This window comes from Oncorhynchus tshawytscha, linkage group LG07 (assembly GCF_018296145.1).
Source record: "Oncorhynchus tshawytscha isolate Ot180627B linkage group LG07, Otsh_v2.0, whole genome shotgun sequence".
Classification (NCBI taxonomy): domain Eukaryota; kingdom Metazoa; phylum Chordata; class Actinopteri; order Salmoniformes; family Salmonidae; genus Oncorhynchus; species Oncorhynchus tshawytscha.
In genome coordinates, this window is record NC_056435.1 from 34,179,766 (window position 1) to 34,206,540 (window position 26,775).

Here is a 26,775-nt window from a genome sequence, read left to right on the forward strand (position 1 = left end):
TGGCAGGCACTAATGGGCGTTTCCTGATATCAAGGAACGCCCATATGAAGAAACTCCGAGAATTACGCCATATTTCAAAAATACCAAAACATATCAACAATGAAAGGGAAAGGCGATTAACGAAACAGAATAATAAGAACGTTTAAAGAGTCATGTCCCGGTTGAGGCATGTATTTTCATTCCACTGTATGGATGTACTAGCTAGCTAACGTTATATTTCTGAAGTATTATTTGACTTGTATCGAGGTCGAGGAAGGGTTTGCCTGATTGATGCTTATCTAGCTAGCTAACCAGCTAGCCAACTCGCTTATTTGCTTCGACAGAGATTGTTGTTAAAACATATGGCTCATTGCGTGGAATGGGCATATTATTCCAAGCTGACAAGTTAACTCTCTGTCTTGTTAGTAAACCTCAAGTGGATGTTCATATTCCTAGCTAAATTGGCTGGCTAGCTAGAGAGTCTGTTCACTAACGTTAGCGCTCGCTAGCAAGAGACCGCTATCATGAGTTGGTTCAGATCTACCCAGCTGTCAAGCTTTGCCAAACAATCTTTGACAACAGCTCAGAAATCCATCGACCGAGTTCTTGACATTAAAGAAGACTAACGGGGCGTCACAGTGATAATGCCTTATGGCGGTAGGTGAAGTAACGTTAGCTAATGTTATAGTATAACTGTGTACTGCTGTCATTGGTTGTTTTGTGATTTAATACACAACCATTTGCGTCTGAGCATTATTCCGGAATTGATGTGATTACCAATGAAAGTGAAACACTAGCTAGTCTTCGTGATAAGGAAACTATGATGAGCCGGTGTCTAATTTACCCAATAAAATAAAAATTAAATATGCTTTGGTGTCTGACTGCAATATGCCCTTATCTTCTGGCCATTTACCAACAAGGGCTACAACCTGTTTTCCCGTTAGATCTACCAGGGAAGACGCCATTGAGCGGTGGATGGGGGTTGACACAATGGGAATCTCCTCCAGAGGATTGTGTAACAACTCTCCCTCTGTCATCAGAGGCCATCACGACCGCTGTCACCCGTGCGGTTGTGGATGAAACAGAAAACTTCTTCAATGCTTTTCTGCCCCCAGGAGAACTGCAAGGTGTCATGAATATCCAGATTGTATCTGTGCCACCCACAGGTGGCTACAGGAGAAGGATGATGAGAACAGGGAGACTATGGTTAAGGACGATGTGGACCCTCACAAGCCAGGGATGAAGGAGACCAACAGACTTGAAGAACAGGAAGCTGATGAGAACCTGACAGAGTCCAAAAGTCAATGGCCTTCCTCAGAAATCGTCCTCGTTCAGACACCAGACCCTCCAGTCTTGGCTCAGGGTGATGCTCATAATGACACTGACAGTCCACTAATCACTGAGAGTTGGGTAGAATCAACTGTAGAGGATACAACTGCTGTTCCTGAGGGTGCACAAACAGAACAACCATTTACTCCCTCAGACACCCAACCTGATGATGATGTTGTTGACACTTCTGAACCCCCCAGCAACACTGAACTGGAGTCCCCCTTCGACTTTTTCCTTACCACACCCCCTAAGGAAATCCTATTGGAGCCCAAAGACCCCAAAGTGGAGGACAAGCAGAGCGAAGCACCCTCCCTGAAATCAGAGGACAGACAGAGCAACACCCCCTCCCCTCCTGTCAGCACATTCTCCTTAGGCACCTCCACCACTAATTAACATAGAGGTTTTGGACCATGAAAGTGTGCAGAGTGAGAGCTCGGCCAGTTCCAGGCAAGAGACTGCAGAGGCCAAGGCAGGCCTCCACCTGATGCAGGGCTCTTTCCAGCTGCTCTCAGCATCTGCCTGTGGAGACTTCTCCTGCCTGGAGGACTACGCCAAGTTGACCGAGAGCTGCGGCTCCTCCTCCGATGCCTTTGAGCGCATCGACTCGTTCAGCATGCAGTCTTTGGACAGCCGCAGTGTCAGTGAAGTCAACTCTGACGATGAGATCCCAGGGAACCGGACGCTAGCGTCTGTCACCGCAGGACCCATGCCCTCACCTCCTGTCATAGTTGCGACCCCCGCACAGGTACGGAAGGAGGAGAAACAGGAAGAGGAAGAATAGGAGGTGCTAACAGAAGCAATGAAGGATCAGTCTCTGGATAAGAATGAGATGGAGGAAAGTGGTCGCAGTGCCACGCCTGTTAATGGCGAGAATCCTGAGGACGTGGAGGAACAGCAGCCCCCCACCAATTACAGAGGAGAAAAGAGGAGTGTCAACTTGTCAGATTCTATGGCTTCAAAAGGTAATACAGAGGTCCACAACATGACCTTTGCAACTTGAAACACCACTTTTTAAAAACAGTGTGTGTTGTGTCAATGTGCATGGGTTTGTGTGACTTTAAATACCAACTCATAGAGAGCAGAATCGTTGCACTGTTGGGCAGTCATGTTCATATACCAAAGTACAGTGCATTCGGAAAGTATTCAGACCCCTTTCCTTTTTCTACATGTTACGTTACAGCCCTGGTCCAAATTTGATTGAATAAAATAAAAAGAGCTGGCTGCCAGGCCAAACTGAACAATCGGGGGAGAAAGACCTTGGTCAGGGAGGCGACAAAGAACCCGATGGTCACTCAGACAGAGCTCCAGAATTCCTCTGTGGAGATGAGAGAACCTTCCAGAAGGACAACCATCTCTGCACCACTCCACCAATCAGGCCTTTATGGTAGAGTGGCCAGACGGAAGCCACTCCTCAGTAAAAGTCACATGACAGCCTGCTTGGAGTTTTCCTAAAGGACTCTCAGACCATGAAGCAAGATTATCTAGTCTGATGAAACCAAGATTTAACTCTGGCCTGAATGCCAAGTGTCACGTCTGGAGAAAACCTGTCACCATGGATCAGGATCAAGGGAATGATTAATGAAGCAAAATAAAGAGAGATCCTTGATGAAAACCTGCTCCAGAGAGCTCAGGACCTTCCAACAGGACAAAGACCCTATGCACACAGCCAAGACAACGCAAGAGTGGCTTGGGGACAAGACTCTCTGAATGTCCTTGAGTGGCCCTGCCAGAGCCCAGACTTGAACCCGATCTAACATCTTGAGAGACCTGAAAATAGCTGTGTAGCGACGCTCCCCATCCAATCTGACAGTGCTTGAGAGGATCTGCATAGAAGAATGGGAGAAACCACCAAATACAGGTGTGCCAAGAGGACCCAAGAAGACTCAAGGCTGTAATCACTGCCAAAGGTGCTTCAACAATGTACTGAGTAAAGGGTCTGAACACTTATGTAAATGTAATATTTCATATTTTTTTGTTTATACATAAAAATAACATGTTTTTGCTTTGCCATTATGGGGTTCTGTGTAGTAGATTGCTGAGAAATCCATTTTAGAATAAGGCTGGAAAATAACAACGTGGGAAAAGTCAAGGGGTCTGAATACTTTCCTAATGCACTGTAAATGGTCCCTGTGGGGTTGCTCCACCTCAAAGCACAAGAAAGAATTTTAGTAACCATCTCAGATTGTTCATTAATTGTTCCTGTTGGAAACGGATTGGATTGGCATTCCTGCAAAACAATTTTGTTGAAATATAATTTGATAAATTTGGACCAAACGTATTTTTTCTAACAATGAGTTAGACACAAGGAATCTGACATTCATTGAACCCCCTAGACAACAAAACCCCGTACCTTGTCCATTTAACTGCTTACAGGGTAAGGAAACCAATATGTGATTTTGTAATTTGAGTGAACAAGGCCTATCCCTTTCACATAATCTGGAACAGCACCATCTAGTGGTCAGAACCATATAATATCAGGATGTAGGATGGGCGATAAACCTAACAACAAGACTAATTTATCTGAACAGGGGGAAAAAACATCACCATATTCACTGAGAATACACTACATATGATGAAGAAACAATACTTAGCCGTGGCTCCATACTACTTGTCAGACATAGAAAACTTATAGTCTATACTCATTTGTTGAGGTGGGATTGGTGTGAGGGATCAGTGGGTGTCTTTGGACCTTTTCTTTGGATTCGCCATGGCTTACACATTGTTAGGAAAAAGTTTGGTCCAAATGAAATGTATTTATTGAATATTATTATATGAATCCTTATCCTTTCAATTAAAGTGGACAATTAGCTTAATTTCTCAGAGATAAAATGATATTTCAACAAAATAATGTTGCAGGAATGCTAATCTTAGCTGTTTCTAACTACAGACACGGAACAATCTGAGATGGGTGTCATGGCTTGCTGAAATGACATGGATTGACCCTGTCGACACGAAGCATTCCCCAAACCATCATGCATTAAGCAATGTGCTCCTCTATTTGAAAAACATTCTTGGTGGAAACTGAAAATGAAGTTGTCCTTTGAAAGCGAGTCTAGAAACAAGGTACACTATCAGTTTTATTCATTCACTGAGTGAATTCCCTTTGATGTTCCTAATGTGGACTTTTTTGTAGGTAATTGATGAGATGTCAAACTGCCTTGAGAAGAGGGAGTTACAGCTGCTGACAGTCAGCGAAGACAAGGCAAGGCTAGAGGATGAGTGTGACAACCTTAAACAGTGTGTATCAACATCTTGACATTGGGTAAAATCCAGGTTAGAAAATGCCATGTAAGAGCAGAAAGGAGCATTCTCTAAACGAACCAATGGAAATATACTGAACAAAAATATAAACACAACATGTAAAAGAAAGTGTTGGTCCCATGTTTCCTGAGCTGAAATTAAAGATCACAGAAATTCTCCATAAGCACAAATAGCTTTTTGCTCTGTTTACATCCCTGTTAGTGAGCATTTCTTATTTGTCATGATAATCCATCCACCTGACAGGTGTGGCATATCAAGAAGCTGATTAAACAACATGATCATTACACAGGTGCACCCTGTGTAGGGACAATAAAAGGCCACTCTAAATTTTGCAGTTTTGTCACACAACATAATGCCACAGATGTCTCAAGTTTTGAGGGAGTGTGCAATTGGCATGCTGAATGCAGGAATGTCCACCAGATTTGTTGCCAGATAATTTAATGTTAATTTCTCTACCATAAGCCGCCTCCTATGTTGTTTTGGAGAATTTATCAGTACGTTCAACCGGCCTCACAACCGCAGACCACGTGTAACCATGCCAGCTGAGGACATCCACATCCAGCTTCTTCACCTGTGGGATCATCTGAGACCAGCCACCCGAACAGCTGATGAAACTGTGGGTTTGCACAAACAAAGAATTTCAGCACAAGTTGTCAGAAACGATCTCAGGAAAGCTCATCTGCGTGCTTGTCGTCTTGGCCTGACTGTAGTTCGGCGTTGTAACCGGCAAATGCTCACATACTTCTCCAACATGGCCACTGGCATGTTGGAGAAGTATGCTCTTCACGGATGTTTTCCGGTTTCAACTGTACCGGACAGATTGCGTGTATGGCGTTGTGTGAGCAAGCAGTTTGCTGATGTCAACGTTGTGAACAACGTGCTGCATGGTGGCGGACAACAAACACAATTGCATTTTAGTTATGGCAATTTGAATGCACCGCGTGATGAGATCCTGAGGCCCATTGTCGTGCCATTCATCCGCCGCCATCACCTCATGTTTGCATGGCCTGCATACTCACCAGACATGTCACCCATTGAGCATGTTTGGGATGCTCTGGATCGACGTGTACGACAGCGTGTTCCAGATCCCGCCAATATCCAACAACTTTGCACAGCCATTGAAGAAGAGTGGAACAACAGCAACAGTCTGATCAACTCTATGCGAAGGAGATGTGTTCCATGGCCCTGCATGAGGCAAGTAGTTGACAGACCAAATACTGTTTTTCAGATCCAAGCCCCTACTTTTTTTAAAGATATCTGTGACCAACAGATGTGTATCTGTATTCCCAGTCATGTGAAACCTTTAGATTAGAGCCTAGTTATTTTATTTCCATTGACTGATATCCTTATATGAACTGTAACTCGTCAAATCTTTGAAATAGTTGCATTTTGTGTTTTATATTTTTGTTCAGTTGCATGGTCTATATTAGAATAGCCTAAAGAAACAAATTGTTTTGTCGGCAAGTATATGTCCTCTTGGTTTTGTCAATGGGAGGGTATGTATGGTGTTTGGATAAGGATGGTCCTTTGTGAGACTGAGGAGTCTCTGTGTGTGTCGCAGTGTGGTGATTGGTCTTACGGAGGAGAGTTCCATTGTTCAGTCTCTGAAGGAAGAGTTCACACAGAGCATCGCAGACACTGAGAGGAAAGCCCAGCTAGCATGCAAGGAGAGAGACATTGCCAAGAAGGTAAAACAAGCTAAGAACTAACACAGTGCCTAAGAACTCATTTAAGATCATTGTCATATATCTAACTGAACATTAGTGACAATGATAGTCACAATGCAAAAAAAGCCTTCTTCAAGCATCGTCTCAAGTCTTTTTACTGTTATGTTTACTCCATAGGAGATTAAGGGGATGAGGGAAGAGCTGTCCACCAGACTACGGAGATCCTCAGAGAGAAGGAGAAGCAGATCCACAGACTGCTTGAGGAGGGTGAGAAGCTGTCCAAGCAGCAGCTGCAACACTCCAACATCATCAAGAAGCTGCGTGTGAAGGAGAGTGAGACTAAAATCACCAAACAGAACAAGATGCTTAAATAGCAGGAGGAAGAGCTCGAACACCTACAGCAGGTCAGGGGAAATATATAAAAAAATGTTGAATTTTATAGAAAAGTCGCAATACTTTGTGGTCATCAGAAGTGTGTCCTGATCCTGAATGCCCATTAGTATCTAACTATGCCTGGCTGTGTGTGTGTGTCTCCAGCTTTTTGATGGGAAGGAGGAGGTGGAGAAGCAGCACAGGGACAACATTAACAAGCTGAACATAGTGGTGGAGCGCCAGGAGAAGGACATGACCAATCTCCAGAATGACTCAGAGGAACACCAGGAAAACAATAAGAGCCTGCAGGCTGCCCTCGACAACTCCTACAAGTAAGAATACATACTTCACACAAATAATAATAACTCTACTTTTCCAACTCCTGCTTCAGATGTGCTTGTCATTTAGAAATCCCACAAAGACACAACATTCTGATGCGTAAAGATGTTCACAGAAGCACCAACTCATATTTCCAAGCCATGTAGTGACATGGTGGGGTGTATGTGATCTCAGGGAACTGACAGGGCTGCACAAAGCCAAGGCCAGCCATGCCAGCGAGGCCCAGGAAGCTGTTTTGAGCAGGGAAACCCAGGTCAAGGAGGAGCTGGCTCTGACCCTGGTGGAGGCCCACATGCAGCTGGATGCTTTGGTCAACCAGGTGGCTGATCTGCAGCTGGCTCTGCAGAGGGCTGAACAGCAGCAGGCCAGGAAAGAAGACTACCTGAGGGAGGAGATCAGTAACCTTCAGCAGGTAGGAGACACTCACACAGTCCTGTTTTCCTCATTACTTCTTTGGAGTTCACTGTAAGGCGCAGCCATGCTTGTGTGTTAGGGGTCAAAGGTTACACACTGATGTGTTTACCGGTGGTCTTTAGAGACTGCAGGGGGCGGAGACCAGGACCCAGGAGCTGAGTCAGAGTGTTACCTCAGCAACACAGCCCTTGCTCAGACAGATTGAAATTCTGCAGGCCTCGCTGGTTGGCCAGACGGCATCATGGGAGAAACTGGAGAAGAACATTTCAGATCGAGTAGGTGAGAAGAGAACCTCTGAAGTCACAATTTACTTTAGTTTGTAACAAGAGTTTTCTACATCTTGTCAGGACCACAGATTGCTCCTATTTTTAGATGCAGGTTTAATTCCTTTAACCTCCCACCCTTTAACTCAACAGCGGAGGCACAGGCCCAGCTGGCTGTTGCTGTGGAAAAGGAGCGTGCAACAACTGAGGAGCTTCTGGCCATTAATGCCCAGCTGGTCTCACTGGAGTCCCAGAATTCCCTGCTTCGCCAGGAGAAAGGGCGTCTCCACTGTCAGCTGGACACAGAAAAGACCAAGCTGGAGAAACTGGAGGATGACAGCAGCAGGTACTGGAGGGCTTTTAACACAGGCTTGGTGAGACACAGTAGTAAGTTGCCTCTTCACTTAGTGTTTTCAGAAAGTATTCCCACCTCATGACTTTTTCCACATTTTGTTGTGTTATTGCCTGAATTTAAAATGGATTAAAAAAATACAAAAAAATCACTTGCCTGCAGACAATACCCTATAATGTAAAATAGGAATTATGTTATGGGAATTGTTTTACACTTAATTGAAAAGCTGAAATGTCTTGAGTCAGTAAGTATTCTACCCCTTTGTTATGGAAAGCCTAAGTAAGTTCAGGAGTAAAAATCTTCTTAAGTCACAAAATAAGGCGCATTGACTCACTGTGTTCAATAATAGCGTTTAACATGATTTTCGAATGACTACCACGTCTCTGTACCCCACACATACAATTATCTTTAAGTTCACTCAGTTGAGCAGTGAATTTAAAACACAGATTCAACCACAAAGACCAGGGAGGTTTTCCAATGCTTCGCAAAGAAGGGCACCTTTTGGTATATAGGTCAAAATACAAAAAGCAGACATCGAAAATCCCTTCGAGTATGGTGAAGTTATTAATTAAACTGTGGTTGGGTGTATCAATAAACCCAGTCACTGCAAAGATACAGGCGTCCTTCCTAACTCAGTTACCGGAGAGGAAGGAAACCGTTCGGGGATTTCACTATGAGGCCAATGGTGACTTTAAAACAGTTGCAGTGGTCTAAAGTACTTAAGTAAAAATACTTGAAAGTATACTTTAGTAGTTTCTTGGGGTATCTGTACTTTACTATTTATATTTTTTACTGCATTCCTGAATAAAATGATATACTTTTTACTGCATACATTTTCCCTGACACCCAGAAGTACTTGTTACATTTTGAATGCAGGAAAATTGTCAAATTCGAACATCCCTGTTCATCCCTACTGCCTCTTATTTGGCGGACTCACTTAACACAAATGCTTCATTTGTAAATGATGTCTGAGTGTTGGAGTGTGCCCATAGCTATCCGTAAAAAATCGAATTGTGCCATCTGGTTTGATTTATACTTGTGCTTTTGATACTTAAGTATATTTTAGCAATTACATTTACTTTGATACTTAAGTATATTTAAAACCAAAAACTTTTAGACTTTTACTCAACTTGTATTTTATTGGGTGACTCACTTTTACTGGAGTCATTTTCTATTTCAGGTATCTTTTACTTTTACTCTAGTATGACAATTGGGTACTTTTTCCACCATTGAATGTCTGTGACAGGAGATAACTGAGGATGGATCAATAACATTGTAGTTACTCCACAAAACTAATCTAATTGACAGAGTGAAAAGAAGGAAGCCTGTACAGAATAAAAATATTCCATAACATGCATCCTGTTTGGCACAGGGCAAAAAAATGTGGCAAAGCAATTAATTTTTTTTCCTCCTGAATACCAAGTGATATGTTTGGAACAAATCCAATACAACCCATTACTGAGTACCACTCTCCATATTTTCAAGCATAATGGTGTCTGCATGATGTTATGGGTATGTTTGTAATTGTTAAGGACTGTGGAGTTTTTCCACAATAAAAAAAAACGGAATGGAGCTAAGCACAGGTGTCACGATCATCGTATGAGTGAGACCAAGGGGCGGCGTGGTATGCGTACATTCTCTTTTAATAAATGAAACACTTAACAAAAACAACAAACGAAACGTGAAGCTATACAAAATTACTGCAGACAGGCAACGAAACATAGTCAAGATCCCACAACACAAATGAGGAAAATGGCTACCTAAATATGATCCCCAATCAGAGACAATGATAAACAGCTGTCTCTGATTGGGAACCATATCAGGCCAACATAGACATACAAAAACCCTAGACATACAAAACCTAGAGTACCCACCCTGACCTAACCAAAATATATAGAAAAACAGATATCTAAGGTCAGGGCGTGACAGTACCCCCCCAAAGGTGAGAACTCCCGGCCGCAAACCTGAACCTATAGGGGATGGTCCGGGTGGGCATCTACCCTCGGTGGCGGCTCCGGTTCTGGATGCAGCCCCCCCTTCTTACGCTGATCCCTCTGCTTCTGGGGAACTGTACTGTGGATCATCGCCAGAGGCTCTGGACTGAAGACCCCGGACTGGGAACCGTCGCCATTTTGAATGTATGATGTTACGCAACAAAATGTGGAATAAGTCAAGGGGTATGAATACTTTCTGAAGGCACTGTACATTGAGGTGGACCTAATGGCTATTCATTACAAAGCTTTGGAGCCTTTCCTTCAGCCTTGTCTCAGGATGGTAAGTTGGTGGTTGAAGATATCCCTCTAGTGGTGTGGGGGCTGTGCTTTGGCAAAGTGGGTGAGATTATATCCTTCCTGTTTGGCCCTGTCCGGGGGTGTCCTTGGATGGGGCCACAGTGTCTCCTGACCCCTCCTGTCTCAGCCTCCAGTATTAAATGCTGCAGTAGTTTGTGTCAGGGGGCTAGGGTCAGTTTGTTATATCTGGAGTACTTCTCCTGTCCTATTCGGTGTCCTGTGTGAATCTAAGTGTGCGTTCTCTAATTCTCTCTTTCTCTCTCTCGGAGGACCTGAGCCCTAGGAACATGCCCCAGGACTACCTGACATTATGACTCCTTGCTGTCCCCAGTCCATCTGACCGTGCTGCTGCTCCAGTTTCAACTGTTCTGCCTTATTATTATACGACCATGCTGGTCATTTATGAACATTTGAACATCTTGGCCATGTTCTGTTATAATCTCCACCCGGCACAGCCAGAAGAGGACTGGCCACCCCACATAGCCTGGTTCCTCTCTAGGTTTCTTCCTAGGTTCCAGGCCTTTCTAGGGAGTTTTTCCTAGCCACCGTGCTTCTACACCTGCATTGCTTGCTGTTTGGGGTTTTAGGCTGGGTTTCTGTACAGCACTTTGAGATATCAGCTGATGTACGAAGGGCTATATAAATAAATTTGATTTGATTAACGTGCCATTTCCTGTCATCCTTATGGTGTAGGGAGCATGTGGAGCTGGAGAATCTGAGGGGAGAGCACACTCGAACACAGGAGGAGGCCAAGAAGGACAAGGCATGTTTCTTCCCCTGCCCAATTTATCCTGCAGTAACGTAACAACATTTCTCACACATCCTCAGAGCCTGGTTTCTTCCTAGGTTTCCTTCCTTTCTATGGAGTTTTTCCTAGCCACCGTGCTTCTACATCTGCCTTGCTTGCTGTTTGGGGTTTAAAACTGGGTTTCTGTATAGCACTTTGTGACATCTGCTGATGTAAAAAGGGATTCATAAATACAGTTGATTTAACCTCCTCTGTTCCTCCCACCAGCTCCTCCTGACCAATCAGCTGGAGATGGAAAAAATGAAGGTGGAGCAAGAAAGGAAAAAACGCTACCTAGCACAAGAGACCCTCAAGGGAAAGGTAGATATCTATCGATTTCTGTTTTATATCAATGACCAACCTTGTGTGTCTGTTCTTAAATCAGTCTGTGTGGAGGGAAAATGACATGCTGTTTCTGTCATTAGGAGTGGAAGTCATTGGTTCAGTCTGTGGGTGAGCCCCCAGCCTCATCTACCCCCTTCCAGTCCCGTTCCAGCTCCATCAGTGCAGTAGACCACACAGGCCTGCACTCCTCTTCCTCCCAGGTACTCGCCACAGGCACACAATTTACCCTTTCACACCCAGCCAACCTCCATTTTTTTTGCCCAGTATTAGGGATGGTTACCTCAATAAAATGAATAGTGAACTTATGGCGAAGGGACAAATCTGAGCTAGTTTGCATATTTGGCTCGTTTGAGGTTGGATGGTTAACAAGAGAGACCTGTTTTGTATTTCATCAGGAGGACTCTCTGGATCAGTCGTTGGGGACGATGACCACGTCCATGTCTTTGAGTGGGACCAACTTGTATGAGGTGGCTCGGCTCAGTGGAGGCTCCAGCATCATAGAGAACCTGCAGTCCCAGCTGAAACTCAGAGGGAGAGAGCTCAGCTACAGGTACCAACTGCCTTCCTGACACTGCTTCTACTTTGCTTTGAGGACTACCACTGCAAGAGTGTCCTACATGGATTTCTTCAAATGCCTTCTAGTTTTCGATGAAGTGTCTGATTTTCAAATATACTTTCTGAAGGTTGCTGAAAAACTGCTTGCCAGGCTCTTTCTTACCTCTTTCTTTCCTCTTTCATTCTTTCCCTCTTTCGCTCTCTTGCCTGCCCCCTCAGCTGGATATCTCTAGTCTGGAGAGGACTCGCTCTTCCATGGCGGAGGAGACGGTCAGATTGACCAATCAGAATGAGGAGATGGAGGACAGTGTGAAGGAGATCTCCACACTGAAAGTGCAACTTCAGGTGAGGAGAGGATTCATTCATAGAAGTACCACTAAGACAGTTTAATCATATTAGGGTAAATCGCTGTTGTGATTATTTAGCTTAAATACAAGATGTTAGTTGTGAAAACTAACATCTCGTAAGATGAGTTGCTGGACAGAGCTTTATAAGCAGCTAGTCACAGATAAGGAAAAGTCCACTAGAGTTAGCCCTCTTGAGACTATAGATCTAGTGTTATCCTCTGAGCCCGCGTTGTGTGACTGACTGTGTTGTAGGAGCTGGAGCTGAGACGCTACACCATCCTCCAGATGTATGGAGAGAAGACTGAGGAGGCAGAGGAGCTGAGACTCGACCTGGAGGACATCAAGAACATGTACAAAACCCAACTACATCCTACATCTCCACCTTGTGACTAATAGTACACTGCGTGCCGGTGTAAGGTTTCCGGTGTTATGGCGACCTGGAGTTTCTACATTTTAGTTTGCAGAAGGTAAGCGCCAGGTTTAATACATGTGTAGTTTAGTCTTCTGATCAACCACATAAACTTTATTTTATTCACGAGAAGTTGTTTTTGGAAGTTTGCAGGTTCTATCACTTTTCACTCAGGAATCTATTTAGCTGTGTACCAGTCATAACAGTGCCACCAAAACGTTCCAAATTGATGACATCAGTGTAGCGGGGCCGGGATGATTTATCGAGCAAAGTGAAACTACTAATCCAGACGTTTTATTAGGGGCGTTTTGTAATGGTCATGGAATAATATTGCTGCAACTTGGTAAGGAGCTCTGGAGCAGTGATAGAACCCCGTAATCGACAGATAATTATATATTGGTGAACAACTTGTGAAAATCGGATAATATGTCAGTCACTGTGCGTGTATGGTTCAGAGCGTGTGTTCCATTGTAGCAATCAATATAACGATTGTGTTGTGGAAGCAACAATTTATTCATTTGATACAGTAGCCGGCCTGTGACACTCCCTGAGAAAAGTCTAGACGGCTTTAATTTAAGGGAGCAACACTTTACACCACAAACATGCCATAATTATGTGATTCGACATTTAGCCTAGTGGTGTTATTATTAAAGACTCTGAATGTACATATTCTAACAACTTCAGCATATTTTTGAAGCCTTGTGGTGTTTCCCCACGGGCTCAAAAGCATCAGATTGAGACGAAAAAATGGTCAAACAACATAGCAGCCAAGAGGCCTAAAATGGTGGTGAAACGGACAGCACCCTCCAAGGTGCGGATTCATTCAAAGCATTTTACACGTCACTTCAGTATGCCCACGTACTTGAGTATAGCTGCGGTGTTTACACAGGTCTACATTTCTTATGGCCTACTTGTCTAGACATCAATGTCCAGCAACATTTTTAGAGGACACTGCAGAACACCCAAAATGTTTTTATCTGAGTATGTGCTTCATATTATCACATAGGTAGGAGGCCTATGTATTCTCATGCATGTTCTGCTGTAGCCTACATTGATTTATTTTATTTTACGTTATATTCCGATAGTGTGATATTTGTTCTACTGCTACATTTTTAGATGACACTGCAGAACACCCACGCACACATACTGTACCCAGCTGTGGGGCTTACAAGACCCGGATTCCATATCATTTTCAAGACATCAATGTAGCAGTAGAACAAATATCACAATATCGGAATAGAATTTCAAATAAAATAAATCAATGTAGGCTACAGCAGAACATGCATGAGAATACATAGGCCTCCTACCTATGTGATAATATGAAGCACATACTCAGATAAAAACATTTTTTAACCTCCCACAATGACTCTCCATTTAACTCCTGAGAGTCAACTTCTTTAATACTGATCGCTTTTATTAGAATGTCTAAAGTGTGAACAGTGGAATAATTAATTAATCATGCCGCGAGAGGTACCAGATCTGGGCAAATAGGTGCCGGAACAAACCAAGTCAAATCTGAGAGGTGCAGGATCCGGTTCCTGGTCACTGGTCATACCCGTCCTACACTTGTTTTTTTGTTGTTGTCAATTTGCCCTATCCCAGCCATGATTGCTTGAACAATGACAGGAAAAATGTCACTAATATTTCCTGCAACAGGACTTCTACTATATAGAGTTCAGATCTGCCTCAAGGCAGATTCCCACACTATAGTCTATACCCACAAACTTGTAAACGGCGGTATCCATTTCTTACCCAAGATTACAGTGTGTCTGCCTCTCTCGCTCTCACTGCACAGAGTTTGTGCTGTGCTGTGAGGTAAACCAAGGTGACTCTCACATGTGTTTGTGTGGGACTGACTATGCTGCAGCTGGTAGCACTGGTCATGGTCTGTATTTACGCTGTGGTAGCTGCTGAGGAAGCTGAGAACACCAACCACAAACCACCACTCCACTACAGCAGCCTTGCGCTGCCACGGCACCACATCTCCTACTTCCCCCGCAATAACAAGAGAGTGGCCAGGCTCTGTGGAGAGGACCCGCTCTGCCCTTTTAAAGTAAGAACTGTACTGTCATAGTTTTTAAAATAATACAGGGTGAGCTACTGTGTTATTATTACTGTGTTATTATTCATTGGACTCGCCTGCCTGTCAGACCTGCTCTCCCCCTATGAACCTCCACACACCTTATGTTCAAGCCACTCCAAACTACTCCATGGGGGACTGTGCCTTTTCCTCCCATGCACCACACCAATGGAACTGTCTTCCTGATAATCTCAGCGCTGTTCAGACCATTGTTTTGTTTTTAAAAAGCTACTCTCCATCGGCGGAACCTACCATTATGTCCTTACCTCAAAGACTTTGATGGTTGCTTTCCTGATATGGTTAGATATACAGTATTTGGTTTTTTAAACTATTTTTATGTTTATTTGATTTTATGCACTTTGAGATTATTCTTGAAGAGCAAATTTGCAAATGTAATTGATTATTATTATTATTGTTAGTAATAGGGCCCTATGACTACCATGTTTGTTATCATCATACACATGGTGGAGGGGGATTAGCTCATTTTAAGTCTCTTGTCTAAGCCAAAGTCTTGTGAACAGAAAGCAAGTTTAGAGCTCAAGCCTAAAACAATTGGAAGCTTACAGTGTTTGACAGTGACCACGTACTGATGTTTTTTGTATCATGGTGGTACAAGTAGGCTGTTTTTAGTGGGGTCTTTTAAGTTCCATCCAAGTGTTTAGCACGTCTTTTAGTTTATGCCTCCCCCTTCCCCACCCTTTAATGTTTTATAACAGGATGCTCTGCTGGATGTGTCGGCCTGCTGGGGCTATGAGAAGAACTGTGCCCCAGAGAACTGCTTTGGCTATCCTGTCTGCACCAGGGTTGACTCCGGATGGTACAATACAATCCCACTCTCTCCATTCACGAACAAGAATATTGTTTCATTTTATTAATTAGCATATTGTGTCAAGCTCTTGTCATACATGTGGATGTGCATAATTTATTTCTGCCACTGGTTTGACCTAACAGAGCTCTTCGTCCTCCCTAGGGCCAGCTCATTGGAGGCAGCCCAGGAGCTGTTCTGGAAACAGGCAGACTTTGGTTACGTCAGGGAGCACCTCAGTGAGATGAAGACTCTCTGCAAGGCCACCAATCCTGTAAACCCTTCCTCCTCTAGTGCAGCTGCACACAGGACTCAGGAATCCACACTGATAAACAGAAAATACGTTTGCTAAACGCTCACATTTTATTTCTAGGGAGACTCGTCTCTGAAATGCACCCGCCACACTCGCTTCTGCAGGGCAACCAATCTGTACTTGGACCTGCGGAACCCTCGCAGGGGTCATGAGAGGTCAGTGTATCCTTGGGGACACGTCTTATCTAGAGTCCCATCTGGATTCCTTGTTTTACTGTGTGCGGAGAATCCTAGTAGTTACGTTTTTATTTCTTACATTTGCTTGTCTCTTCATCGTCATTGACCTGAAAGGCAGGATAGGTGAAAGCAGTATGACTGACCCTCCTCTTGGCCTAATGAAAGAAATGATGATAAAATGAAAGTGTGGGACTCACCTGTGTTTTCTCTGCAGGTATAAGGAGGACTTTCTCCGGGAGGGGGAGATTGGGGGGCTTTGCTGTCTGAACCACGAGCGCTGGCCGCAGAAGGAGAGCACAAGATCCCTCTGCAGTCCTGGTGAGACAAAACATAGATTCCTTATGACCCTCTCTGAACTGTGAGATTCATATCAAGGTTTCTTCTTACTAAGAACATTTCTCTCTAACAAAAGTAAAAAGGTTCAATTTGATTGATTGATGGTCATGTCTGTGACTATGAATAACACAGGGATGATAACTCTGAAAAACGCTCGTTTTCCCCTCCCAAGGTATGGTGAACTACAGACATACACAGAGCTGGACTTGAAACCCACAGATGAAGAGCACTGTGACATCATCTTTGAGAAACCTACTGTATTCATGAAGCTTGATGCAGGTGGGCACAGTCTTCATGCCGTTTTAGTACAATATCAAATAACACATTCTGTTTGCGTATATATAAATACAATTAATAGAACATTTATTTATTATTATTTTTAACCTTTATTTAACTAAGAACAAAGTCTTATTTTCAATGACAGCCTAGGAACAGGGGCCTTGTTCAGGGGCAGAAAGACAGATTTCTACCTTGTCAGCTCGGGGATTTGATCTTGCAACCTTTCGGTTACAAGGCCAACGCTCTAACCACTAGGCTACCTGCCGCCCAACGTGCTTGGAACCCTGGCAATGGCTGCCTGGTATACACTCGCAATGGCTGCCTGGTATAGTGATGCAATAATGATATTTTGAAATGTTCTATCATCTGATGCTGGGTTGCCATGGTAATGTAGACTGTTCATTCAAATGATGCTAACTGATGTGGCTCGTGAAATGGAATGTATTTTTTGCCATGTCAGTTGAGTTGACTCAACAAACCACAGCATAGATTGAAGGGTAAACTTCCGGCCTTTAGTTTCTGGCATGGTCCAGGTTGAAGATTTAGAAGGTTAAGACAATATAATAATTCCATGCAGAAGCGTTCGGAAATAAACAAATTCATTGGACCAGCACCGGAGCGAAAATGACTGGAAGTGAATGTTAGCAGTACAGAAAGTTTGCCATGAAAGTGGAAAATACACACAATCGTAGTGAATTTCAGCTAACTAGTCTGCAAACACATAGCCTAACTGTTTTAATGTCATTCTATTTAAATGTCTTTCAGATGATCTATAGCCACTTTATTACCGCATGTCATGTTTTCAATACTAATCCTGTAGTATTAGCAATGGCACTGGTCCAATGAATGTGCTTATTTTCTAACGTTAATGCATGCAATTATTACGTTGTCATAACCTGTATTTTTTCGACTTAGGAATGGGTACACTCAAAATGGCTGCCAGTCCAGCTATTATGTCATTAATGACAAGAATGGAGATGGGCTATCTAGCATTCTATTTCTATGGTAGTGACACAGGAAAGCCGAGGTCACACGAAGCAATCTGGACACAATTGATGTTGTTGCAACAATGTTGCATCTGGTTTGCACCTTGTGTCACCCCCCAAACAATAGCCTGTGACTTAGTTGCATTGCATCACAAGAGATATAATCATCCTATTTCACGCAGCTGACTCTATACAATGTCCAATCATTGAGCAGAAAAAAGTTGACATGACTTGTCATATTGTGCTGTTCGGAACTTCGTCCGAGTTGTGGTGTCAACACAGCTGTCAGTGCTGCTGCAAACTGTGACAGAAGAGACATGCCAAATGGAAAATGCATAAACAATTCTAAATATCATGGCTAGTCATGTATATGGTCTGCCAGTCAAAAAACATTTTAAAACGTAAACCCAGACCTTTCTCTGTCCAGTTTCAACTGAAATTGTCCAACATGAACTGCACTATCTAGCTAGCTTAGCTTGTCGCTATCTTGGTTAGCTATCTAGCTAACCTGTTAAAACTTGTTTGGAAAACAGGCAACATTTTGCTAGCTAGGTAAATTGTACAGCCGGCATCTTGTCTTTGTCGATGCTGTTACAATTACCAAACGTTTGAATAAACAAATAATAACAGCCTTAACAGTGGTACTGACAGATGTGATGGATCAACCTGAATGTGTGTTTTTGGCAGGGGTTAACATGTACCATCATTTCTGTGACTTTGTCAACCTGTAAATCTCCCAGCACATCAACAACTCCTTCAGCAGAGACATAAAAATCCTCATGTGGGACACAGTAAGTACAATATTCTGCAGCCCATCTCCATTTCACTGATCTGAGACGACTGAATAAGTGCAAGAAATATGGTGATGGCTTAGCTGGGCCCTCCAATAGGCTAATTAGAGATTCCACCATGTTGCTGTCACCTCGCAAGCTGAATGTTTTGTCCAAAGGTGTTTGTACAAAGCAAGAGAATGGTTGTTTACCAGAGTGTTGTGTATCGATGTGCTGTGTTTCACATTTGACCACTTGCTTGTGGAGGAGATTAAGGTGAAGCAGTGGGTGGTAAACAGAATGATTTATGGGAAACCTTATCCTGTCTATTGTTCCCCCCTCTGTCTGTGGAGGCAAAGGATAAGGATAGAGGGAGGGAGAGAAAATGACAGCGAGATGGAAAGGAATGGCCTTTCATCTGACAATCGTGAGCGAGGTCGGTTCGGTTTCAGTTTGATAATAAAGCAAGGTCAGTTCGGTTTCAGTTTGATAATAAAGCAAGGTCAGTTCGGTTTCAGTTTGAAAATAAAGCAAGGTCGGTTCGGTTTCAGTTCGATAATAAAGCAAGGTCGGTTCGGTTTCAGTTTGATAATAAAGCAAGGTCAGTTCGGTTTCAGTTTGATAATAAAGCAAGGTCAGTTCGGTTTCAGTTTGATAATAAAGCAAGGTCGGTTCGGTTTCAGTTCGATAATAAAGCAAGGTCGGTTCGGTTTCAGTTTGATAATAAAGCAAGGTCAGTTCGGTTTCAGTTTGATAATAAAGCAAGGTCAGTTCGGTTTCAGTTCGATAATAAAGCAAGGTCAGTTCGGTTTCAGTTCGATAATAAAGCAAGGTCAGTTCGGTTTCAGTTCGATAATAAAGCAAGGTCAGTTCGGTTTCAGTTCGATAATAAAGCAAGGTCAGTTCGGTTTCAGTTCGATAATAAAGCAAGGTCGGTTCGGTTTCAGTTCGATAATAAAGCAAGGTCGGTTTGGTTTCAGTTCGATAATAAAGCAAGGTCGGTTCGGTTTCAGTTCGATAATAAAGCAAGGTTGGTTCGGTTTCAGTTTGATAATAAAGCAAGGTCGATTTCGGGTTGAGATTTTTTTTGTTTTTAAACATTAAATGCACCATACATTATGTGGGTTGAATGCTGTTACAACACAGAATAAAACAATAATATTAAGTCCCGTGATGGTAAGTGATGGTGTGACTGCCCATTGCTGCTTATCACTTTATTAACCATCCTTTATTTACATGACTTTACTTTAATAAAATATTTCAGTTGTGTATATTACATTTGTTTTATTTGGTTACTTTATTTCACTCCAAGTCATCTCGTCTAGAGAGCTGCTGCCTATGCTGTCTGACAAAATAACTATTTCAGTAGTTCTTCAAAGTAAATAAGACATACTTTTATGACTGCTGAATACCAAATATCAGTCACTTAGATCATGTCTTTTCAGGTAGAGAAACACTATATATCAAAGTTTATTTGTCACATGCGCCGAATACAACAGGTGTAGTAGACCTTACAGTGAAATGCTTACTTTATACAAATGTATGTGGACATGCTTCAAATTTGTGGATTTGGCTACAGTATTTCAGCCACACCCGTTGCTGACCGGTGTGTAAAATAGCGCACACTGCCATGCAATCTCCATAGACAAACATTGGTAGTAGAATGGCCTTACTGAAGAGCTCGGTGACTTTCAACGTGGCACCATCATAGGATGCCACCTTTCCAACAGGTCAGTTCCTGAAATGTCTGCCCTGCTAGAGCTTCCCTGGTCAGCTGTAAGTGCTATAATTGTGAAGTGGAAACGTCTAGGAGCAACAACGGCTCAGCTGCGAAGTGGTAGGCCGCACAAGCTCACAGAACTGCAGAGTGCTGAAGCGCGTAGCATGTAAATATCGCATGTCTTCAGTTGCAATACTCACTACCGAGTTCCAAACTGCCTCTGGAAGCAACGTCAGCCCCATAACTGTTCGTTGGGAGCTTTGGGAAATAGTTTGCCATAGCAATCAGCCGCACAAAAGCCTAAGATCACAAGAGTCGGCTGGAGTGGTGTAAAGCTCGGTGTCATTGGACTCTGGAGCAGTGGAAATGCGTTCTCTGAAGTGATGAATCACTCTTTACCATTTGTCAGTTTGATGAATGAATCTGGGTTTGGCGGATGCCAGGAGAACGCTACCTGCCGAGTGAATAGTGTCAACTGTAAAGTTTGTTGGCGGAGGAATAATGGTCAGGGGCTGTTTTTCATGGTTTGGGCAAGTCCCATTAGTTCCAGTGAAGGGAAATCTTAACGCTACCGGACACAGTGACATTCTAGACGATTCTGTGCTTCCAACTTTGTGGCATCAGTTTGAGGAAGGCCCTTTCCTGTTTCAGCATGACAATGCCCCCGTGCACAAAGCGAGGTCCATACAGAAGTGGTTTGTCAAGATCAGTGTGGAAGAACTTAACTGGCCTGCTCAGAGCCCTGACCTCAACCCCATCAAACAACTTTAGGATGAATTGAAACGCTGACTGCGAACCAGGCCTAATCACCCAACATCAGTGCCCGACCTCATTAATGCTCTTGTGGCTGAATGGAAGCAAGTCCCACAGCAATGTTCCAACATCTAGTGGAAAGCCTTCCCAGAAGAGTAGAGGCTGTTATAGCAGCAAAGGGGGTACCAACTCCATATCAATGCCCATGATTTTGAAATGAGATGTTCGATGAGCAGGTGTCAACATACTTTTGGTCATGAAGCAACTGTTCTCTAACCCTCTTGGTCGCGCATTCCAATAACCTCTACATTTCAGTTTTCTCCTCCCCACTCAGACCACTCACAGAAAGTCTTAGCAAAATTCACGCTTGATAATTTTCTCTTTGTTAAGAAGCTATTTTTGTTTCTTTTTGACAATTTAAATTTAAAACTACAGTAAGATACTTAATTTTTACCCAGAAATGATTTGATATTCAGATAAAATCGGTTGCATTGGACCTTTTAATCAGGTGGCTGACTGCTGGGCAAGTACAGTTCTAATGAAACATACACCATAATTCAAAACAGTGTTTCATAATACTCTCCATGAAATCTGACATGAAGTTTAGCCAGTCCGATGAAGCAACTGAATTTCAAAGTCATCTTTCTGATGTATTTTTCTTCCTTGTCCGAGTTTTTACAGATATGGGGATCTGTTCAGTGAGACCTGGAAGGCTTTCTCTGACTATGACATCATCCATCTGAAAACTTTTGACACTAAAAGGGTAAGAGAGAGTGTGTGTGTGTGTGTGGGGGGGTCGTTCATGGTTGTATAACATATCCATTACCTTGAAACAGGTGTGCTTCAAAGAGGTGGTGTTTACCCTGCTCCCCAGGATGAGATATGGGCTGTTCTATAACACACCTATGGTTCGTATTCTGTCTGTATCTCTTCATGTGTAATGAAAATATAGAGATAGGATTGCGCCGCCAATGAGGAAATCGGAATCCATTTGAGCTGCTTGGGTTGTCCCTGCCTTTCGGACTCCATGCCTTCCTCCGTGCCTTCTCTTATTTTGATCACATAGGCTTTATGTCTGTTTTTTTCTTTCATGCTTCACGCCTCATCATGCCATTTTCTTTTATCATCTGTTATCCAGTTTGGTCATAACTCATAGCATGCCATTTGGGTCAAATATTTATGCTATGTACTCATCATCTCCAGCTCTTAAGTTATTTAAATGATAATTTCAAGGAGATTTGTGTAAAGATGGTATCATTTAAATACTTAGGTCTAGGGGGGGTCAGCCTTGAGGTGTGAAATATTGATAGGTTAGCCTCATATCTGATGCCTTAGATTGCTCCTGCTGCTTATGTCATGTTTATATTCATGTGTTTATATTTATGACTGCTGTGCTCTGGCCTGTAGGAGGGAATCGTAGACCTGTGCTTGGCATGGCTTTAAATGTCTTTCTGTGTGGGTATGGAATGTGTTTGGATTTGTCAGATTTCTATCCAAATACAATTCTCACTGTGCATCTGTGCGTGTGTGCGAGGGGGACATTGTGTGTGTGTGTGTGTGTGTGTGTGTGTGTGTGTGTGTGGTACATTGAGTGTGTGTGTGTACATGCGTGTGTGCGAGGGACATTGTGTGTGTGTGTGTACATGCGTGTGTGTGAGGGACATTGTGTATGTGCACGTGGGACAGACAGATGGAGCTAATGAATTTGTCTTGGTGTGTTAATAGTAGATATCTGACTGCCACAGTGAATTGATGTTCAGGGCCTTCTCCCAGTATGTTCTATATCGACTCAACATTCCACAGGATGGACCCAAGGTAAGGAATACTGACCACACATGCAGACACACACGCATACACACACACATGCACACACACCTTTTCTTCACTGGTCTGTAGCTCACCGATACAGGCTTTACTGGTCTTTACGACCCCAGACTGAGTGCATTTGACTATCTTTACAACCACTGAAGACTGTTGTGAGGATGCAGCTCATTGTGTATTCTCGGCTGATGCTACGAATATGCTAACAGCCTTCCCGTGAGATGGCAGTGCTTGCGATACCGTCTCCCAGCTGAATAAGAAGGGTGTGCCCGGCCCTGACCCCCTCTCAGCTCCTCTCAGCTCCTCCTTTCATCCCTCTGATTAATGGTTCAGGGAGACAGCAGACTGCTCCTCTCTACCATTGTGTTCTACTCATCACAATATCAGCTCTCCTTATGCACACACTGCTGTTTCATGTCATCCATCTAATATGCTTTTCTAGTTGGGTAACTGCATGTATTTGGCATTATGTGGTGGTGTGTTCCCTCTGGGTTTCTCCTGACAGTCTGTGTGGTTTGTGGCTGATCACTTTCACAGTTTTTCTTTTTTTAACATTAGGAGTTGTCTTCCTGAGGCTATTTCCAACTCAGATGGTACAATGCCAGTGAGACTGAAATTGAGTTTTGTAGGACTTTTAGCCACTAGATGGTGATGCTGTATAGGGCATTTACTCTCTCACTTGTTATATAAACCCTCTGTGCTGTAGCTCTATGTAATGTGTAAAAAAAAATGTAATAAAAAATACTGTAGAAAACTCCCACTTCACCTCTGGATGGGAGCCTGCCCCTTATTGGTTGTGGGAGTTTTCTACAAGTACATCAAATTGAGATTAAGGTCCTTGAAAAGCTATGGATGGGTTTACAGTTTTTCTTAATCACATTCAAGCATTTTGGGGATCTGATTTGAAAAGTATCTATAGCAGCAATGTTCAAATGCTCAAATACATTTACAGAACTTCAGAACATTTTCTTGCCTGAGTTACCTGAGTTGCATATCTTAGACACACTTTTGCTAAACTTTAAATACAGATGTCATCATTGAATACAACATTCACTGTTAAGTGAATTTTACACATTGTTTTAATTGGAAGAGAAATGTGTGAAATTGTGTTCACTGTTTCCAGTAATCAGTAAATACTTCTAAATCACCCCATCAGTGTCATACCATGCATAATATAGGGGAAGATCTAGGCAATGGGGAAGATCTAGGCAATGGGGAAGATCTAGGCAATGGGGAAGATCTAGGCAATGGGGAATAAGTTTAGATATTTTTTTATTTTATGACATGTAAAGATGTGACCTTCCATTATAGAGCTTTGATGTGGATTGAGGCATTTACATTCATATCAGTTGTGTTCTTTTGTTGTATTCACCTTTCCTTATTTATATTGTGTTTCTGTGCGCCAATGAAAAGTCTACAAAACAATGAGCCGATCAACCTATGTGTTGAATACATGGAATTTGATTGTGATGATACTGATGAATGAATCCTTATTGCGTTTTTTTTATTGGAATAATATTTGATTTGATGTATATTGTTTAGTGAAACATGCATAAAAGGAGTTTAATTGCCCATGATTGTACACCTTTGGATAGTTTTGATCATCATGATTTAGTGACTGTTAAGAAAATGTATTGATCTACTGGGATTTTAAAAAGACAAGACAAACTTTCTGTTTCGTGTGCTTGGACTCGATCTTTTTTGTTTTTATGAATGTATTTGTGAATATACTGTATTAATGTTTTGAGAAGGCAACCACATTTTGAAAGTGCATTTACTGTTTTGCAAAAGGTCACAGAGTTCTGGTTCTTTTAGACTGTTTTGAAAATCGACAAAGTTGAATGCTTTTACACGTTTGAGAAAAAAATGTATTACGTGAAATGCTGGAGTTCATCTTTTGCTATTTCTGTTAATGCACCATATCCAATATAGACGTCCTATTTATATCATCTGACTACTCCTGATCCTTATGCTCTTGGTTTCAGGAGGGGAGGATTCGTGTCATGTTGTTAGCACGCAGCACAGACTATCGCAAGACATTAAACCAGCAGGAGGTGAGTCCAGTCTGAGGCAGCACTGCCCACTTCTCCCTCCCTCAATTGATTTACTGCCTCCTCCAGCTCTTAACTGGCCATTTAAAATCTTATTTAAACTGGCGGAGTAAAATGCCTGTGATTTATGCGGCCGGTGTCTGTGTTTGTTCCTCTCATTGATCAGAGAATGCATCTCACTGTGTTCATACAGCTCACAAACGCCCTGAAGACCGGGCCTTTACTCGAGGTCAAAGTGGTGGATTACAAATACAAGTGAGTGTGAACAGTTTGTGTTCTTTAGATGCATTATTGGTGGATAAATGATATGGTGCTGCTGGAGTACATAAGGCAGCAGCACAAAGGGAATTGAGTAACAGGTGTATTTTGTTGTCTGACACACCGCTATTAGATTGGGGTAAATATTGAGTGGTATACTATGTTGGAGTGAAGTCAGTAGGGGTATTATGAGTTAAGTAGTAAGTTAAGTTTCATAACTGTCTGTCTTGTCTGTAGGGACGTCCCGTTCCTGCAACAACCCACAACTCTGACATCTTCATCGGGATTCATGGTGCGGGACTTACTCACCTGCTCTTCCTCCCTGATTGGGCTGTCATCTTTGAGCTGTGAGTGACACTGTTCAGTCTGTCTGTGTCTAAAACAGCTTTATGTCTTTGGGTTTTTCTGGGTCTGTGTATCTGTCTGTTCCATTGGATCCTTGTCTGTCTGTCCGTCCTTCCATGCTCTGTGAATGGTGTAGTACAGGCCAACAGGGCAGAGCGCTCCCTGTGCCGTCTGTGCTGGATATAGTGCTATCTGTGTGATGGGTCTGGCAGCATGCTGTGCTCTGTTAGCCCTTAGCCATGAGGTGCAGCAGTGAATAACGGCCTAATTAAACAGGCATTCATCAGGCCGGGCCATGCAGGGCTGGGAGGCATACTGAGAGAAGAGAGTGAGAGCAGGAGATAAAGTGTCTGCATCTGTTCTCCACAGATATAACTGTCAGGATGAGAGCTGCTATCGAGATCTGGCTCGGCTGCGGGGGATCCGATATGCGACTTGGCAAAAAAGGGACAAAGTGCTCCCAGAGGATAAGGTGGGACACTCCAGTACCGCTCCTGCCACCTCCACCTAACTCACTGCCCCAGGTCCCCAGAGACACCTTACCAATCCTCACCTGTAGCTGCAGCATGTACCACCAGACTCATCTGTCATTTTGTCTTTAGTATATACACTTGCATTGCCTCGCACACACTCACAAATCACAGACCTGCAGTGCGGTGTTCATAACAACTCTTTCTTTCACCCCCCCCACACACACAGGGTCACCATCCTACCCTGGGGGAGCATCCTAAATTCACCAACTACTCCTTTGATGTGGAGGAGTTTGTGCGTCTGGTGCTGAAAGCAGCAGACTTTGTCCTGAACCACCCCTTGTGGAAGCCCCGGCTCAGCCGTGATGAACTGTAGGCCTCCAGCAGCAGACTTCGTCCGGAACCACCCCGAGTGGAAGCCCCGGCTCAGCCGTGATGAACTGTAGGCCCCCAGCAGCAGACTTCGTCCTGAACCACCCCGAGTGGAAGCCCCGGCTCAGCCGTGATGAACTGTAGGCCCCCAGCAGCAGACTTCGTCCTGAACCACCCCGAGTGGAAGCCCCGGCTCAGCCGTGATGAAAGTCCTGAACCACCCCGAGTGGAAGCCCCGGCTCAGCCGTGATGAACTGTAGGCCTCCAGCAGCAGACTTCGTCCGGAACCACCCCGAGTGGAAGCCCCGGCTCAGCCGTGATGAACTGTAGGCCTCCAGCAGCAGACTTCGTCCGGAACCACCCCGAGTGGAAGCCCCGGCTCAGCCGTGATGAACTGTAGGCCCCCAGCAGCAGAAGGAACACAGGACAGTTAAGTGAAGCCAACACAGCCCAGGGTACATCTCAATAGAGATAATGAAGACCAATCAAATGGCCTTGGCAAACCTTATGAGTGCCTGCTACCATTTTCC

General features: G+C 43.4%; 2 pseudogenes; both read left to right on the forward strand.

Annotated features, from left to right (window-relative positions):
* The first annotated feature begins 61 nt into the window (after positions 1-61).
* Positions 62-15,789, forward strand: LOC112254427 (annotated as a pseudogene).
* Positions 14,169-26,448, forward strand: LOC112254428 (annotated as a pseudogene).
* The last annotated feature ends 327 nt before the right edge of the window (positions 26,449-26,775 follow it).